Source organism: Equus caballus, chromosome 29 (genome assembly GCF_041296265.1).
Source record: "Equus caballus isolate H_3958 breed thoroughbred chromosome 29, TB-T2T, whole genome shotgun sequence".
Classification (NCBI taxonomy): domain Eukaryota; kingdom Metazoa; phylum Chordata; class Mammalia; order Perissodactyla; family Equidae; genus Equus; species Equus caballus.
In genome coordinates, this window is record NC_091712.1 from 20341475 (window position 1) to 20359952 (window position 18478).

An 18478-nucleotide genomic window follows, 5' to 3' on the forward strand; every position below is an offset into this window, starting at 1 on the left:
TTTATATAGCTTCTGTCTGTCTTTCTTTGGCTCCTTATCTTTTATTTTTTTATTGATGTCATACTAGTTTATAACATTGTGAAATTGCAGGTATACTTTATTGTTTGTCAGTCACCATATAAATGTGCCCCTTCACCCCTTATGCCCACTCCCCCACCCTCTTCCCCTCTGGTAACCACTAAACTGTTCTCTTTGTCTGTATATTTATCTTCCACATATGACTGAAATCATGAGGTGTTTGTCTTTCTCTGTCTGGCTTATCTCACTAAACATAATACCCTCAAGGTCCATCGATGTTGTTGTAAATGGGATAATTTTGTCTTTTTTATTGCTGAGTAGTATTCCATTCCATATACACCACTTCTTCTTTATCCAATCATCAGTCAATGGGCACTTGACTTGCTTCCACATCTTGGCTATTGTGAATAGTGCTGCAGTGAACACAGAGGTGCATAAGTCTCTTTTAACCGTTGATTTCAAGTTCTTTGGGTAAATACCAGTAGTGGGATAGCAGGGTCATACGGTATTTCTGTTTTTCTTTGGCTCCTTATCTTAATCTGGACAAGCATAGGTCTCACCTGCTTTGGCCACTGCTCTAAAGTGTTTCCTCTGAAGCTCACCCTTCCCTGACAGAAGTTTGCCCAGAAGAACTCTGAGGGCACTTCAAAGAGTAGCCCGCGTCAAGCATGAGATTGTTCTGAAGTTTTATGTTTGATCTGATTGACTCAAAATCACCTTCCATTGTGTAAAATTGACACTCCAGAAAGATGTGTCATTTTTATGCCCACCCTTGAACCTCCACGATATACCTCAGTTTGAGAAACAGGTCTGTAGGACTTGGCCGTGAGGCCACGATCAGATGTGGGGTTTGGAGAATTCACGGTGTTGGTATGGTGGGGGTCAGGTGTGGGAAGGACATCGCTGACATAGTGCAGAGGGACAGTGGTGAGGGGCTGAACTGAGGCGTGGGGGTGGTGGGACGCGGATGGATTTAATAGACATGTGGGCACTGTGATGGGATAGATTTGATGACTGAATGTTGAGCTTAGTTTCCTACTTCTCATACAGTTGAGTTTTTTCTTGGTTTCTGCTACTGGCTGTTCGTCTTGCTCCTGTCCCATAACCGTGGGAGTGTCTTCAATCCTTGACCCACTTATTCACGCTCCCACTCCCGTAGCTGTGTCTTTGCCCCTTGTCTTGGTTTCGGCTGTCCTTTCTGTATGAGTCACTTCCATACTGCCAGCGCCTTCGGTGAGCTCCGGTTCAGCGAGTCCACCTGAGCCCTCATTTGCTGAGGTCACTTAGCAGTTGCTCAGTGGTATCTTCTGGATGTCTGAATGTCTCAGAATTGGCATGTTTGACTTCACCCGCTCTTCCCTCTAAAACCAGCTGTAGCGTTTTTAGGTAAGACATAAATTGATAGGAAGAGAACATTTGCATATCCACTGTAGATTAGGTTCGGATCCCTATTTTAATTAGCGAAGGATACAGAACTTGCTGGAAGGTGGGCGGCACACTGGCTGGAACAGACGTCACGTAATGTGACATTCCTTTCTCTGGCCCCTTGGTTCCCAATGAGGCAAGCAGCTGCCCGTGATAATGTCAGGGATAACATCACGGTTCCAGTAGAACGGACGGGAACTATCTGTGTACTTCCTTTTAAAGGAATGTTCATAAACAGCAGGTTCTCCTAGTTTTTCAACTAAACTTAGCTTCCTCAAGACCGAAAGCCTCCTTGTGAGAAGGAGGAGTTGATGTTCTTCTATGCAGTGACTGTGCCATCAGTCTTACAGTGTCCTGGAACTCTGTTTCCCCAACTCCCTTCTTTGTTTAATCGATGTTCATTGCCCTGGTTACTGAAAACCTTAATCTACCTTAATGGTTAAGAATGTGCACCGTAAAATGAGATAATTTTTTCTTTAAAACCACTTTTTCAGGGTATGATTGACATCCAAAAAGCTGGATGTGTTTAATGTATACAACTTTGTGAGTGTGGAGATGAGAGACACCTGTGAAACCGTCACCACAGCCTATGCCATAAACCTATTCATCACCTCCAAAAGTTTCCCCCGGCCCTCTGTAGTTATTATTATTTATTTATTTATTTTGTGATAAGAATGCTTAACGTAAGATCTGTCCTCTTAGAAATTTTTAAGTGTACAATACAGCGTTGTTAACTATAGGCACTATGCTGTGCATTAGCTCTTCAGGACCTCTTCATCTGTTATAACCAAAACTTTGTCCCCTTTGTCCTCCCCAGATCCCTCTCAGCCCCTGGCGACCACCATTCTACTCTCTGCCTCTGTGAGTTTGCCTATTTTCGATTCGTCGTGTAAGCAGTATCGTGTAGTGTTTATCCTTCTTTGGCTTTTTTCACTTTGCGTATTGTCCTCCAGGTTCATCCATGTTTTCGCTAATGGCCAGTTTTCTTTCTTTTTAAGGCTAAATAATAATCTAAGCAGTTTAGGATTCAAAATCCAGCTCTGCTCATTGCTGGTTTCATGAACTAAGGCAAATTATTTAATTTCTCTGACCCTCAGTTTTCTTACGTGACATAGGCTAATAATAGGACCTGCCTCTTATGATGGTAGGGAGAGTCAGATAACCCAGTAAAGCACTTAGTATAGTGTGTAGCACAAATCAGGGGTCAATAAATGGGAGTTCCTGTTTGTTACTAATTAACAATATTGTTAAGTGCCCTAAAAAGCTGTTTTTTTTCCCCATCTCCGCTATCCAGAGAGTGACCAGATGCTGTCATTTCGTCCTCTTCACAGTCTCATGCGTCATTTCTCTTTCTGTGTTACTGCTGCTGCCACTTAGATTGCATATTCACTGCCCCTGTCTAGAGTGCAGTAATCTGCTCTTAGCTGACATTCATGAGTCCACGTTACTCCCTGTGTCAGTGCAGAAGTGACCTTCCTTTTTAGAAGTGGCCATCGATTCTTTGACACTACCACACTGGGTCTAAATTACTCTATTTGACTTTCAAAGCCTATCGTATTTAGCCCCATATGTGGTTATTTTCCATTACTCTTTTTTTACATACCCTCTACTCTAGTCAGACATAGGAATGTGTTCCAAGACATGCTTTTTTTTCTCTTGTCTGAATTGACATCCTGGATTGCTTCATGGGCACATGCCCATTTCTCTCATGGGACAGTTTTGACGCTGTTGTGTGACCTCCATCTGATGGCTGCTTTCCCTGGTCTGCGAGGATTAGAGCCCTGGTGGTCATGCCCTTCTCTTGGCTGGGCCCTCACCTGCCTTTAGAGGTCTGGATTCTAAGGAATTTCATTACTCCATTGCTATTAATTTAGAGTCAAGAGTACTAGAAATCACACCAGTCTCCTTTCTGCCTAAGCCCTGTTAAAAGGGAGTTTGTTCCCTGAGATGTGAACTCAGCATCACTGTGTTACTTCTTTGTATCTCAGTGTTCCTAAAACTGACAGGTGTCGAGCAGGTGCACAGTAATGTCTCCTTTTTATATATTTTTGTCGTCTTAGTTTCAGGGGCCTTGGCAGTTTATAAACTAAATCTCTTGTTGGTTAAAAAAAAGTGGAATACCAGGTGCATGAGCAAGTGTCCCGCTTGTCCTCTTTGATCCCCACTGTCCTGGGAGTAGCCCGTGTCAGTCCTGCTGTTGGGGTTTGGGTGCAGTGGGGAAGCACAGCCCTCCTTAAGCTTTTGACCTGATCTAACTTCACATGTTCTTACCATGGCTCACGGCAATAATAGTAATTCTAAGGGATCGTTAAGCCACAGTTGAGACTTGAATTTTCTTGAGTTTAGTGGTGGGGACATTTTAAGACTAAGAAGTTGCGAGGAGGAAGAATTGATAGAGATGTCTTTGAGGGTAGGGACTTTGCCCTTATGTCCTTGTGCCCATCTGGTATAAATAATTATTGAGCGAATGTGTGGATTTCTTGAAGAGCATGCTGTGCATTTCTATAATGAGCAAGCGACTAGCCCCAAAGACTAAGTCAGAGGTTCACCTCTTGGGGAAAATGGAGTCACTGTGCTGTGGAATGTCACTACAGGTGGCTGGCTTTTGAGGACGAGCTTGGAAAGGGAATGGGGTTAATGATTGGCGCTTGGAGGGAAGATGTTGGATTTATTCAGAGTTGTCTTTATTAGTTTCTTCCTTCCTGAATCTTCCTTCTAGCTTCCTTAGGAGCCCCAGAGGCTAGTGCCACTTCCTGTTGCAGCCACTGAGAACTTGCCCAGAGTTCAGGCCCACTCTATAGATTAATTTTGAGAGATCAAACCAGAGTTTAGATCTGCTAATTAGGCCGTTCTATTTCAAGAAATATGTGAGGAGTCCAAAATAGAAGTTGGCTGCTTGGTGAAGAAGTGAGCTTCACCCTGTTCACCCTGGAGTTCTTCAGCCAAGATATGTCAGGTATGTTCTGAGCGATGTTTTCATTAGGTGAGAGGCTTGGATTCTTTTCTTTTTCTCTTTTTAATAATTTGGGAAAAATTTTAGAGAGATTAAATGACAAAGAGAACACAATAAGCGCTATATAACTTTCACCCCGAATTAACAGATGTTAACATTTTGGTGCATTTGTTTCAAATTTTTTATTTATTTATTTATTTTTTTAAGATTGGCACCTGAGCTAACATCTGCTGCCAATCTTCTTTCTTTTGTTTTCTTTTTTTTCCTTCTCCCCAAAGCCTCCAGTACATAGTTGTATATCCTAGTTGTGAGTCCCTCTGGTTGTGGCATGTGGGACGCTGCCCGAGCATGGCCTGATGAGCGGTACCGTGTCCGTGCCCAGCATCCGAACTGATGAAACCCTGAGCTGCCAAAGCAGAGCCTGTGAGCTTAACCACTCGGTCATGGGACAGCCCCTCAAATTTTTTATTTTATTTATTTATTTATTTTGATGAAGATTAGCCATGAGCTAACTGCTGCCAATCCTCCTCTTTTCACTGAGGAAGACTGGCCCTGAGCTAACATCCATGCCCATCTTCCTCTACTTTATGTGTGGAACGCTCACCACAGCATGGTGTGCCAAGCGGTGCCACGTCCTCACCCAGGATCCGAACCAGCGAACCGGGCCATTGAAGCTGAACATGCAAACTTAACTGCTGTGCCACTGGGCCGGCCCCAGCCCCTCAAATGGAAGAAATTAAACATTGTAGATAACACTGGAGTTTATTTTGTTCCCCTTCCCAGTTCTATCTCCCTTTCTTCCCCACAAGCAATTACTAATTTGAATTCGTGTGTAGCCTTCCATCTTTTTCTAAATGTGCTTTTATATATGGATGTTTCTGTATTTTTAAGGGCATGTATGGTGTTAAGTGATCATTAACCTAAATGATGTACTGCATGTTTCATTCTGTTACTTGCTTTAAAAAAAAATCTGTTTTGATAATATCTAGCCATGTGGGTGTAGAGACCAGATGACATTTTCAATTCTAATTTTTTGTATTGTCTGTAGATGTCTTCTTTATGTATCTAGTTGCTAATGTAAATCCATCATTGGTTCTTTGACATTTAATAAAAATCCATATTTGTTTGTATGCCTTAAGTTGGTTAGGATTTTAAAAATTGATATGTTAATAAGTTGAAAGCCTAATTTTTGGCTGAAATTCCCATATGCATTTTAGCAGACAGTCGCAGTATTTGTGTTCCGGAAGGATGCTGCAAGGATGTTGCAATGGGTGTGGAATAGTTTGCAAGGGATGTGAGTAGGTGGCAGGGGGTTTTGCGCTGGAATGTAAATATGCAGAAGAGCTGTTTCTAGGGCCACTTTGGGAATTTATTATTGGGTAGGGAAGTATTATGTTATTAAAAGTTTTTTTTTTGGTAGCAGTTGTTTTCTTTATTAAAACAATTTTCCCTTTGGTTTAAGAAATATACATAAATATAAAATTATTTACAATATTCACCCAACCCTGTTCTAACCAGGCGTTGGTCTCATTGCTCTCACTGTTGGACATTTTCACTCGGATGATTCATCTTGACCTCATGCAGAGATCTAAAGTGGAAAAACCGGTCCCCTTTTTAATTCACCCAGTTCCTGTTTATGATACTACTCTCCTTTTCATATCTAAGATTAGGAACTGTGGAGTCATCTTTGAATTCCAACATCTGTTTGATTTTTCACTTTTAGACCGGCTGCTTTTCCTTAATGTTCTCAACTGCGCTAATCTCTTGTATTCTAATCTCATTGCTGTCATTCTGGTTGGAATACGCTTACCTCTGACCTAGTTTACTACAGCTGCTGCTTTGCAATATGCAGCCTTCAGTTTACCCTGTACCCTGTTCCCAGGTTTAAAACATTACTTGTTCCCGGGTTTAAAACATTACTTGCATTCCCTTATTTTCAAAGACGACTTCTTCCCTGTGGACTTTTAAGGGCTCTGAAGTTGCTGTATTCAAACCCCAGTTCTACCATTTACCAACTACATGACCTTGAATTAGTTGTAAGTGTTTCCAAGACTGGGTTTCCTGCTGTGTGAACTGAGGCAGTAATAATAGCGTTTAGGTTATAGGGCTGTAGTAGGCTTTAAATCAGAGAATATGCTAAAAGTATTGCAGCTGGCCAGTCAAAGGTTAGGGCTGTTATTCCTAATCATTCAAACCTTAATCCCTTTACCCAGATTGCGTTGTTCTTCATATTGTGCTACTCTCTAAGTATTCAATTCAAATTTAACCTTTTAAAAATATAAAGCTGTTGTGTAGTCAGATCAGTCTCTTTGGCCTTCTATCCCTTCTCTTCAAAATTAAACCCGTGCGTGCATGTAGATGTGTGTCCCTGTAAACAGCCACGGCCACAAGACTGGGTACTTCCATTGTTTCCATTTGTAGTGTCTTCCTTTCTGTGTATGTGCTACCCATCCTGTAATAATCCAACTTAAATAATCAAAATAATCCAACTCAAATCCAATTCAAAATAATTCAACTCTTTTCTGTTTTTGTTTTTGGCAGCACTAATATACAGCAATATATTATTTTGTTTATCTTTTCCATCTTGTTAGTTTAGTACCTTGAATGTGGAAGCTATTTCCATTTCTCAGTTATAAGTCCCTTCTGGTCTGGGCCCCTATTCTGAACTACTTTTGTAGCCTAACTATTGCTAAGTGTTTATTAATGTCTTAATAAAGCTTGCTACTTGATAATGTTCGTGCTTTGGGTAAAAATTACCTGATAGTCTTTTTGGTGAGGACTACTTAACAAATGGATGAGTACTGATATTTATTGTGGACTTACTGTGTGCTAGGTACTCCAAGACTATAGTTGGTGTATAAGACAGACAAGGTTTCTGCTTGTTTCGAAGGGAAAACTGCCCTTAAACCAGTGCTTAGAATGAAGTGTGCTAAGTAGGATGTGGGAGGTGCAGGGTTGTATAGAGGGTAGGGAGAGCTAACCTAGTCAAAGGGTTATCCTGAGGAAGTGGTATTTAAACAGAACTTGAACATAGGCTGACAGGCTGCAGAGTGGGAGGGGATTGTGGGCAGAGGGCATAGCGTATGTGGAGAACTGGAGTTGAGAATGAGCATGGCGTGGTTGAGAATATAACGTAGTAAGACTGGAGTTCTGAGACTGAAAGGCCTTTTAAGCCATATTATAGATTTGTAGATTAGATTCTAAGAGCAAGTTTTTAGCTAGAAAATGACCTTAGAAGTTTAAAAAAAAAATGTGCGTGTGTGCATTGCTCTTTAAAATTGCTGTATAACCAACGAGTAGGAGGCAGACAGAAGCACATCTGTGATAAGATTGGTTGGGAAGTTGTTCAGTTGAGAGAATAGTGGCGTGGACTAGCGTGTTGGTGGCAATGCAGATACTGGGAAGTGCACTGATTCAAGAAATATTAGGAAGACGATAGGCCTTGGTGATTGGTTGGAGGTAAGAGGTAAGGGGGAGGGCAGACTCAACAGTGACCCTAAGATTGCTGACTTGAACATCGGGGTGGATGGTCATGACAGTCACTGAGAGAGGGTATGCTGGCAGAAGAGCAGGTTTGGGGGAGGTAGCAGAAAGATATGTTCATTTTTAAACATGTTGAGTTTGAGGTACCTGCGCGTTAGGTGAAGATGGCTCTTGGTCATCCGATGGATCTGGGGAGTGATATTATCCACTTTCCTTCTTGCGACCTTAACGTCTAAGGATAAACTAAGTGAAAATTGAACGAAAGCAGAATGAAATAATGGTTTAAAAAGCCCAAAAATGAGGTTAGCTTGTGGTTGCTCTTTATTTATGATGTAGAATTTGAAGGAATATGGAAAACTAGGAGGGGATGGTGATGGAGGTGGCTTATTTTCCCAGGCAGTTAGGTTTCTTTACCTTTAGGTAGGAAGTAGGGAGGAGGTTGTCCAGGCAGCTTCCTACATGGTCCATGGTGTGAGCAGTGTTACACTTCTGTCTGTGTCATATAGTCACTGCATGAACGTTGGATGGACAGCTGTGGTTCTATAAATCTGTTGTATTGATGGTGTTGGTTCTGGGAGCCAAAGAGTCTTCTAGTTTAGTAGAAAGCCATTAGAAAATTGGCAAATTTTATGAAACTGTGTTTTTATTTATTGAAGTATAGTTGACATATAATGTTAGTTTCAGAGAGTGTACAACATAGCAATTTGACATTTATTCACATTACAAAATGGTCACTCTGATAGGACTAGTAACCGTCTGTCGACATACAAAGTTATTACAGTGTTATTGACTGTATTCCCTGTATGTACCTCACATCCCCGTGACTTATTTATTTTATGACTGGAAGCCTTCACCTGTTTTGCCCTTCCCCCCCCAACCCCCTTCCCTCTGGCAACCACCACTTGTTCTCTGTATCTGAGTCTGTGTCTGTTTTGTTTTGTTTGTTCATTTGTTTTGTTTTAGATTCCATATATAAGTGAAATCATGAAGCCATTCTGACAGGTGTGGGGTGATGTCTCATGCTTTTGATTTGCATTTCCCTGGTGATTAGTGGTGTTGAGCACTTTTTCGCGGCCTGATGGCCATCTTTATGTCTTCTTTGGAAAAATGCCTATTCAGGTCTTCTGCCCACTTTTTAATTGGATTATTTGTGTTTTTTTGCTATTGAGATATGTGAATTCTTTATATATATTTTGGATATTAACCCTGTATTAGATATATCATTTGCAAATGTATTCTCCCATTCTGTAGGATTCTTTTTTGTTTTGTTGATGGTTTCCTTTGCTGTGCAAAAGCTTTTTAGTTTGATGTAGTCTCATTTGTTTATTTTTGGTTTTGTTGCCTTTGGTTGAGGAGACATAGCCAAAAAGATATTGCTGAGACTAACATCAAAGAATTTACTACCTATGTTTTCTTCCAGGAGTTTTATGGTTTCAAGTCTTACATTTAAGTCTTTAATCCATTCTGAGTTTATTTTTGTGTATGGTATACGAAAGTGGTCCAGTGTCATTCTTTTGTATGTAGCTGTCCAATTTTCCCAACCCATTTATTGAAGAGACTGTCTTTTCCTCGTTGGATATTCTTGCTTTTCTTGTCCTAGATTAATTGACTATACAGGCGTGGGATTTATTTCTGAGCTCTTTGTTCTGTTCCATTGATCTCTGTGTCTGTTTTTCTGCCAATACCAAGGTGTTTTAATTACTATAGTTTGTAATATAGTTTGAAATCAGGGAGCACGATACCTCCAGCTTTGTTCTTCTATCTCAAGATTGCTTTGACTATTCCGGGTCTTTCATGATTCCATACAAATTTTATGATTATTTGTTCTAGTTCTGTGAAAAATGCCATTGATATTTTAATAGGGATTGCATTGAATCTGTAAATTGCTTTGGGTAGTATGGACATTCTGACTATTAATTCTTCATATCCATGAACATAGTATATATCTTTTTATTTATTTGTATTGTCTTTAATTTCTTTCATCAGTGCCCCGGAGTTTTCACTGTACAGGTCTTTCACCTCCTTTGTTAAATTTATTCCTAGGTATTTTATTTTTTGATGTTAGTGTAAGTGGGATTGTTTTCTTAATGTCTCTTTCAATAGTTTGTTGTTTAGTGTATAGAAATGCAACTGATTTCTGTATCTTTATTTTGTATCCTGAAACTTTACTGAATTCATTTATTAGTTTTAATAGGTTTTTGGTAGAGTCTTTAGGGCTTTTGATATACAATATCATGCCATCTGTAAATAGTGACAGTTTTACTTCTTCCTTCCCAATTTGGATGTCTTCATTTATTCTTTTTGTCTGATTACTGTAGCTAGATCTTCCTACACTATGTTGAATTAGAATGGCCAGAGTGGGCGTTCTTTGTCTGGTTCCTGATCTTAAAGGAAAAGCTTTCAGATTTTCACCACTGAGTATGATGTTAGCTATGGGTTTGTTATATATGGCCTTTATTATGTTGAGGTATGTGCCATCCACACCCATTTTATTGAGGGCTTTTATCATAAATGTGTCGAATTTTGTCAAACACTTTTTCTGCGTCTATTGAGATGATCATATGATTTTTATTCCTTGTTTTATTAATGTGATGTATCACATTGGTTGAGTTGAGGATATTGAACCATCCTTGCATCTCTGGAATAAATCCCACTTGATCATGTTGTATGATCCTTTTGATGTGTTGTTGAATTTGGTTTGCTAATATTTTGTTGAGGATTTTTGCGTTTCTCTTCATCAAGGATATTGGCCTGTAATTTTCTTTTTTTGTGATGTCTTTGTCTGGGTTTGATATCAGGGTAATGCTTCCTCTTCAGTTTTTTGGAATAGTTTGAGAAGGATAGATATTAACTCTTGTTTAAATGTTGGGTAGAATTCATCTGTGAAGCCATCTGATCTTGGACGTTTGTTTGTTGGGAGTTTTTTGATTACTGATTCAATTTCATTACTAGTAATCAGGCTGTTCAGGTTTTCTTTTTCTTGCTGATTCAGTCTTGGAAGATTGTATGATTCTAGGAATTCTTTTTTTGTAGGTTGTCCAATTTGTTGATGTATAATTGTAGTAATCTCTTATCCATTGTATTTCTGTGGTGTTGGTTGTAACTTCTGTTTCATTTCTAATTTTATTTATTTGAGCCCTCTGTCTTTTTTTCTTGATGAGTCTGGCTCATGATTTATCAATTTTGTTTATCTTTTCAAAGAACCATCTTTTAGTTTCCTTGGTCTTTTCTCTTTTCTTTTTGTCTGTTATTTTATTTCCTACTTGATCTTTATTATTTCCTTCCTTCTACTAACTTTGGACTTTGTCCTTCTTTTCTAGTTCCTGTAGCTGTGAAGTTACATTGTTTATTTAAGATTTTTCTGGGGCTGGCCCTGTGCCTGAGTGGTTAATTTCCAGTGCTCTGCTTTGGCGGCCCAGGGTTTCACCCATTTGGATCCCAGTGTGGCTCATCAAGCCATGTTGAGGCAGTGTCTCATATAGCAGAACTAGAAGGACCTACAACTAGAATGTACAACTATGTACTGGGGGGCTTTGGGGAGAAGAGGAAAAAAAAAAAAAGATTGGCAACAGATGCTAGCTCAGGTGCCAATCTTTAAAAAGAAAAAAAGATTTTTCTTGTTTCTTGAGGTAACCTTGTATTGCTATGAACTTCCCTCTTAGAACTACTTTTGGTGCATCCCATAGATTTTGGACCATTGTGTTTCTGTTGTCATTTGTCTCAAGGTATTTTTTGATTTCCTCATTGACCCATTGGTTGTTTAATATCATGTTGTTTATCCTCCGTGTGTTTGGTTTTTTTTTCAGTTTTCTTCTTGTAGTTGATTTCTAGTTTCATACTACTGTGGTTTGAAAAGATACTTGATATGATTTCAGTCTTTTTAAATTTATTGAGGTTTGTTTTGTGGCCTAACATGTCATCTACCCTGGAGAATGTTCCATGTGCATTCCAAAAGAATGTGTATTCTGCTGTTTTTCGATGGAATGTTCTGTATATATCTGTTAAGTCTGTCTGGTCTCATGTGTCATTTAAGGCCAGTGACGCATTGATTTTCTGTCTGAATGGTCTATCCATTGATGTAAGTGAGGTGTTAAAGTCCCTTAGAAACTGTATTATTTGTTAAGAAGTGTTAATGTTTTGTGAAATACTTTTGACTATTGAAGAACATGAGGCAGAGTTTAGGGAGCCTTAGGGACTATAAATGTAGTCATAAGAATAAAAATCTAAGATCTAACAAATGCAGAGCTTTAAATTGTTAATGCAAAGGATAATTGTGTTCTGATGGAGAGAAACTTCTTTCACTGTGTTTGCATTGTGTGATAGTTCTCTTGGTGCCATTTATCTTAAAGTAGACTGAAGACTTATAAAATCTTTGCTTTCATAGTCTCTAAATGCTTAACCCTTAAGCATAAAGGTAGATGTTGGTGGGTGACCTGGAATGTGAGAGTGGGTAGCATATTTCATACTTCATTGAGCTTACTCTTCCATATGAGAGGCTATACTGGTAATTGCTTATGTGTGTTTCCAGTTACCTTGTAACTGTACCAATAAAGAGGTCACCTAAGAAATCTTGACAAAATACATTCTCTGAATGCTTTTAATCTTCCTTCGGCTGTGATCTTTTTCTAGATAAGATTCTTTTGTAATTCTAACAGATGATAGAGAAAAGACTTCCTGGTTAATTTAGAGCACATCGACCTGGCAGTCTCTTTTAGACTACTCCAGATTTCTTTTGAACTCTTAATACCCGGTAATTTTGTTTATGGTATAAAATGACATTTTGAGTTGTTTCACTTGGTCGATAGTAAAATCATTATTTTTCACAGGAAATAGATGAGGAAGATTTAATAAGTAGTGTATTAAATTAAAAACATGATGCTACTCCGACATCTGCATGCATCAGCCACCATATGTCCTTTCCCTTTCCATTTTCTTCCTTTTTTTAAAAAAAATTTCTTTATGTAGTCTTAAAAGAGTGTATATAAAATTAAAATCCAAGCAAATCTTTATGAAAATTCAGTTAATAAAAATATGATATCTAGGGGGCTGGCCCAGTGGCGCAGTGGTTAAGTGTACATGTTCTGCTTCTCGGCAGCCCGGGATTTGAGGTTTGGATCCCAGGTGCGGACATGGCACCGCTTGGCATGTCATGCTGTGGTAGGTGTCCCACATATAAAGTAGAGGAAGATGGGCACAGATGTTAGCTCAGGGCCAGTCTTCCTCAGCAAAAAGAGGAGGAGTGGCAGTAGTTAGTTCAGGGCTAATCTTCCTCAAAAAAAAAAAAAAAAAGATGAAATCTAGTTGGAATCATTTAGCTATATCTAGTGATTATTCATCAGCAGTTGCTAGTGGAATGAATATATTTTCTAGAAGATGTTTCCAGCCTTAATATGGTTGTAAATAAGAATTCCATAGATATGTCACCTTTTTTCATTATTTCAGGATCTATTAATACCTTTCATTATCTGTTTATTATTTTATATACACATGTGTATAAATATATATACACACATATTGTAATATATGTATAGATATAAAAAAAACTTTTTTTGTGTCTGAGGAAGATTGGCCCTGAGCTAACATCTGTTGCCAATGTTCCTCTTTTTCCTTGGGGAATATTGTCTCTGAACTAACATCTGTGCCTATCTTCCTCTCCTTTGTGTGGAATGCCGCCACAGCATAGCTTGACAAGCAGTGCTAGGTCTGTGCCTGGGATCCACACCTGTCAGAGCGTGTGAACTTAACCACTATGCCACTGGGCTTGCCCTGTAAATAAAACTTTTAAAAGTAAAATATACAGAAGAGTGCCCATATTTGTGTATAGCTCGATGAATTTTCACAAATTGGACACACCTGTGTAAATAGCACATTTTGGAGTATATTTTACCAATAATTTTTCTTGGTTTGTGTAACAGGAAGAGGCATTGATCTAAGTCATGAATCTAGAGGTGCATTTTAGTTTGGCTGAAGATGGTTGGTTATTCCTGTCTCAGGTATTTTTCCGACTTAGATGCTCAAGGTCAAGCTCTGTCAGCCATAACGTTGGGATCTTGATCACCCTTTATTCTGCCTGATTTACAGAGGAAAATCTTGACCTTGCCTCCTTCACCTTCCTCAGAGCTGAGGTGAGCTGGCTTTTTATTCAAGTCTGCATTGTTATTCTCCTCAGCTTTACGGAAGAATCTTAGCCCTGCCTTAGATTTCCTGTCGAGGCAGGTGGATTTGTATACGTCTAGCAACTTCAGAAAGGTGCTGGCCAGACGTATCCCAGGGAGGACAAACAGGTGCTCCCTGCCATTTGATATTTACCCAAGTCTTGTTTGAAAGAAGCAGTATTTAGGGGGTAGTGCTCAGAGGATGTGTAGATCATACACTATCCTAGATATTTTAAAATATGCTTCTGGATCAAGCCAGATTAGCAAGAGAACAGCATTCTTGTATCACATTTTATTGCCATACCAAGAGATTTTACTGAATTGCTAGTTGGTGTGACATTAGCAGATATTGTCATGAGCAACACTCAGAAAATCCTCTAGAGCTGTTACAGATTCTCTGGCCCAATCACCTAATATTTTTCCTTCTCAAATAAAGCAAATGAGTTTCAGAGTCTGTGATGGTTGTCTGTCCTTAAGTGAAATGTTCTGTAGGTTTCCTTGCTCCTTCCAAAAAGATAGGCTGCACATTTGCAAAGAAGGAAGGGAACATTGCAAATTTTTCTTAAATTCATTTTGCTTAGAAACCATATTGGTGAGCTCTTTTGTGTCTTTCTGGATTACTCACATGAATTAAAAAAAAATTTTTTTTTAAAGATTGGCACCTGGGCTAACGACTGTTGCCAATCTTTTTTTTTTTTTTTCTGCTTTATCTTCCCAAACCCCCCCGTAGACAGTTGTATTCTTAGTTGCAGGTGCTTCTAGTTGTGGAATGTGGGACACCGCCTCAATGTGGCCTGACGAGCGGTGCCGTGTCCGCGCCCAGGATCTGAACCCTGGGCCACCGCAGCGGAGCGTGTGAACTTAACCACTTGGCCACGGAGCGATAAATTAATAAATTTTAATTTATCTCAATAAATTTTTTTTATTAAGACTTTTTTTAGAGCAGTTTTAGGTTCACAGCAAAATTGAGGGGAAGGTACAGAGATTTCCCATATACCCCCTGCTCCTACACGTGCAAAGCCTCCTCCATTATCAGCATCCCCTACCGGAGTGGTACGTTTGTTATAGTTGATGAACCTACATTGACACATCATTATCCCCTAAAGGCCACAGTTTACATTAAGGTTCCCTCTTGGTGTTGTATATTCTTTGGGTTTAGACAAATATATACTGACGTGTACCCATCATTATGATATCATACAGAGTATTTTCACTACCTTAAAAATCCTCTCTGCTTCACCTGTTCATCCCTACCTCCCATCCTCTGGCAACCACTGATCTTTTTACTGTCTCCATAGTTTTGCCTTTTCCAGAATATCATGTAGTTGGAATCACATAGTGTATAATTTTTTCAGGTTGTTTTTTTTCCACTTGGTAATTTAAAATTCCTCCATGTCTTTTCGTGGCTTGATAGCTTATTTCTTTTTAGAGCCAAGTAATATTCCATTGTCTGGCTGTACCACAGTTCATTAATCCATTCAGCAGCTGAAGGACATCTTGATTACTTCCAGGTTTTGGCAGCTATGAATAAGGCCGCTATAAACATCCGTGTGCAGGTTTTTGTGGGGATATAAGTTTTCAGCTCCTTTGGGTAAATACCAAGGAGCAAGACTGCTGGATTTTATGATAAGAGTATGTTTAGTTTTGTAAGAGACTGCTAACCTGTCATCCAAAGTGGCTGTACTGTTTTACACTCTCACCAGCAATGAATGAAAGTTCCTGTTTCTTCACAGCCTTGTCAGCATTGGGTGGTGTCAGTGTCCTGGCTTTTGGCCGTTCTAATGAGTGGGTGGTTATATCCTATTGTTATTTAATTTGCATTTCCCTGATGACATATGCTGTGGAGCAGTTTTCCATATACTTGTTTGCCATCTGTATTTCTTCTTTGGTGAGGTGTGTGTTGAGATCTTTGACCCACTTTTTAATCGGATTGTTTGTTTTCTTATTGAGTTTTAAGAGGTTTTTTGTATATTTTGGTTAACAGTCCTTTATCAGATGTGTCTTTTGCAAATATTTTCTCCCAGTCTGTGACTTGTCTTCTCCTTCTGTTGATGTTTTTTGTAGAGCAGAAGTTTCCAATTTTAATGAAGTCTCACTTATCAATTATTTCTTTCCTGGATCATGCCTTTGCTGTTGTATCTCAGAAGTCATTTCCATGCCCAGGATCATCTAGATTTTCTCGAGTTTTATAGTTTTGCATTTTACATTTAGGTCTGTGATCCATTTTGTGAAATATTTTGATTACTATAAATATTTAAAACATGAAAACCCACATGTTGTAGTTCATGACAGGGTAAAAGAGTTCTGCATTTAATTACTGTGATCCCACCAGCTATTTAGCTCGCTATTGTACTAAAATGTCCAAAAAGCAGATGGTTAAGGCCAGTCCCACAAAGAGCGACTTGGCGTCATTTAGTGTCACTCGAGGAAAAATAACATGTGCTCATTTCAGAGCAGTGGGGTCTTCAAGACAGATCTGGAAAACAGCAGCCCAAGCAGTACCGTTTGCGGTATCTGATAAACTCCAATTCAAGAGGGTCGTCAAAGATAGTTTTAACTTGTGATCATTTGCTTTTCTTTTACTGAGGTCATAATAGTTTATAACCTTGTGAAATTTCACTTGTCCATTATTATTTGTCAGTCACCACTTTTATGTGTCCCTTTACTTCTTATGCCCACTTCCCAAATTCCCTCCTCTCTGGTAACCACTAATCTGTTCTCTCTATCCATGTGTTAGTTTATCTTCCACATTTGAGTGAAATCATATGGTGTTTGTCTTTCTCTGTCTGGCTTCTTGGCTTATCATAATACCCTCAGGGTGCATCCATGTTGTTGCACATGGGACGATTTTGTCTTTTTTATGGCTGAGTAGTATTCCACCGCATATATTTATACATATATATGTATATGCATGACATATTCTTTATCCATTCATCAGTCAGTGGACAGTTGGGTTGGTTCCACTTCTTGGCTATTGTGAATAATGCTGCAGTGAACATAGGGGTGCATGAGTCTCTTTGAATTGTTGATTTCAATTTCTTTGGGTAAATACCCAGTAGTGGAATAGCTGGGTCGTATGGTATTCCTATTTTAAATTTTTGGGAAATCTCTATAGTGTTGTCTGTAGTGGCCGCACCAGTTTGTATTCCCACCAGCAGTGTATAGTGGGGTCTCTTTTCTCCACATCCTGTCCAACATTTGTCGTTTTTTATCTTGATAATAATAGCCATTATAACAGGTGTAAGGTGATTTGCATTTCCCTGATGATTAGTGATGTTGAACATCTTTTCATGTGCCTATTGGCCATCGGTATATCTTCTTTGGAAAAATGTCTGTTCATATCCTCTGCCCATTTTTTGATTGGGTTGTTTGGTTTTTGTTGTTGTGTGAGTTCTTTATATATTATGGAGATTAACCTTTTGGTGGATATATGATTTGCAAATATTTCCTCCCAGTTGGTAGATTCCCTTCTCATTTTGTTCCTGGTTTCCTTTGCCCTGCAGAAGACTTTTAATCTGACGAAGTCCCATTTGTTTATTTTTTCATTTCCCTTGCCAGAGTAGACATGGTGTTTGAAAAGATCCTTCTAAGAGCGATGTCAAAGAGTGTACTGCCTGTATTTTCTCCTAGGAGTTTTATGTTTTCACGTCTTACCTTCAAGTGTTAATCCATTTTGAGTTAATTTTTGTGTGTGACAAAAGATAATGATCTACTTTCGTTCTTTTCTATGTGACTGTCCAGTTTGCTGAACACCATTTGCTGAAGAGACTTTCCTTTCTCCATTGTATGTTCTTGGCTTGTTTGTTAAAGATTAGCTGTCCATATGTGTGTGGTTTTATTTCTGGGCATTCAGTTCTGTTCTGTTGATCTGTGTGTCTATTTTTGTGCCAGTACCATGCTGTTTGGATTATGATAGCTTTGTAGTATATTTTGAAGCCAGAGATTGTGAGGCCTCCAGCTTTGTTCTTTTTTTTTTTTTTTTTTTTTTGAGGAAGATTAGCCCTGAGCTAACATCTGTGCCCATCTTCCTCTACTTTATACGTGGGACGCCTGCCACAGCATGGCTTGCCAAGCGGTGCCATGTCTGCACCCGGGATTCGAACCAGTGAACCCCGGGCCTCAGAAGTGGAACGTGCACACTTAACCACTGCGCCACTGGGCTGGCCCCAGCTTTGTTCTTTTTTCTCAAGATTGCTTTAGCTATTTGGGTCTTTTGTTGCCCCATATGAATTTTAGGATTCTTTGTTCTGTTTCTGTCAAGAATGTCACTGGGATTCTGATTTGGATTGCACTGAATCTGTAGATTGCTTTAGGTATTATGAACAATTCAACTATATTTATTCTTCCAATCCATGTGCATGGAATATCTTTCCATTTCTTAGTGTCATCATCGATTTCTTTCACTAATGTATTATAGTTTTCAGTATATAGGTCTTTCACCTCC

The 18478-nt window shown here is 39.1% G+C and overlaps 1 protein-coding gene across 5 annotated transcripts in view; it reads left to right on the plus strand.

Annotated features, from left to right (window-relative positions):
• MPP7 (MAGUK p55 scaffold protein 7) overlaps positions 1 to 18478 on the plus strand; it is a 242308-nt gene that overhangs the window by 13075 nt on the left and 210755 nt on the right. Inside the window, exon 2 of one of the 5 annotated variants that reach the window (XM_070254737.1) lies at positions 2261 to 2304. The exons of the other annotated variants lie outside the window; for them this stretch is intronic. The gene's annotated coding sequence lies outside the window, so the exon portion shown is untranslated. The remainder of the gene's footprint in view (positions 1 to 2260; positions 2305 to 18478) is intronic. 5 annotated transcript variants of the gene reach the window in all.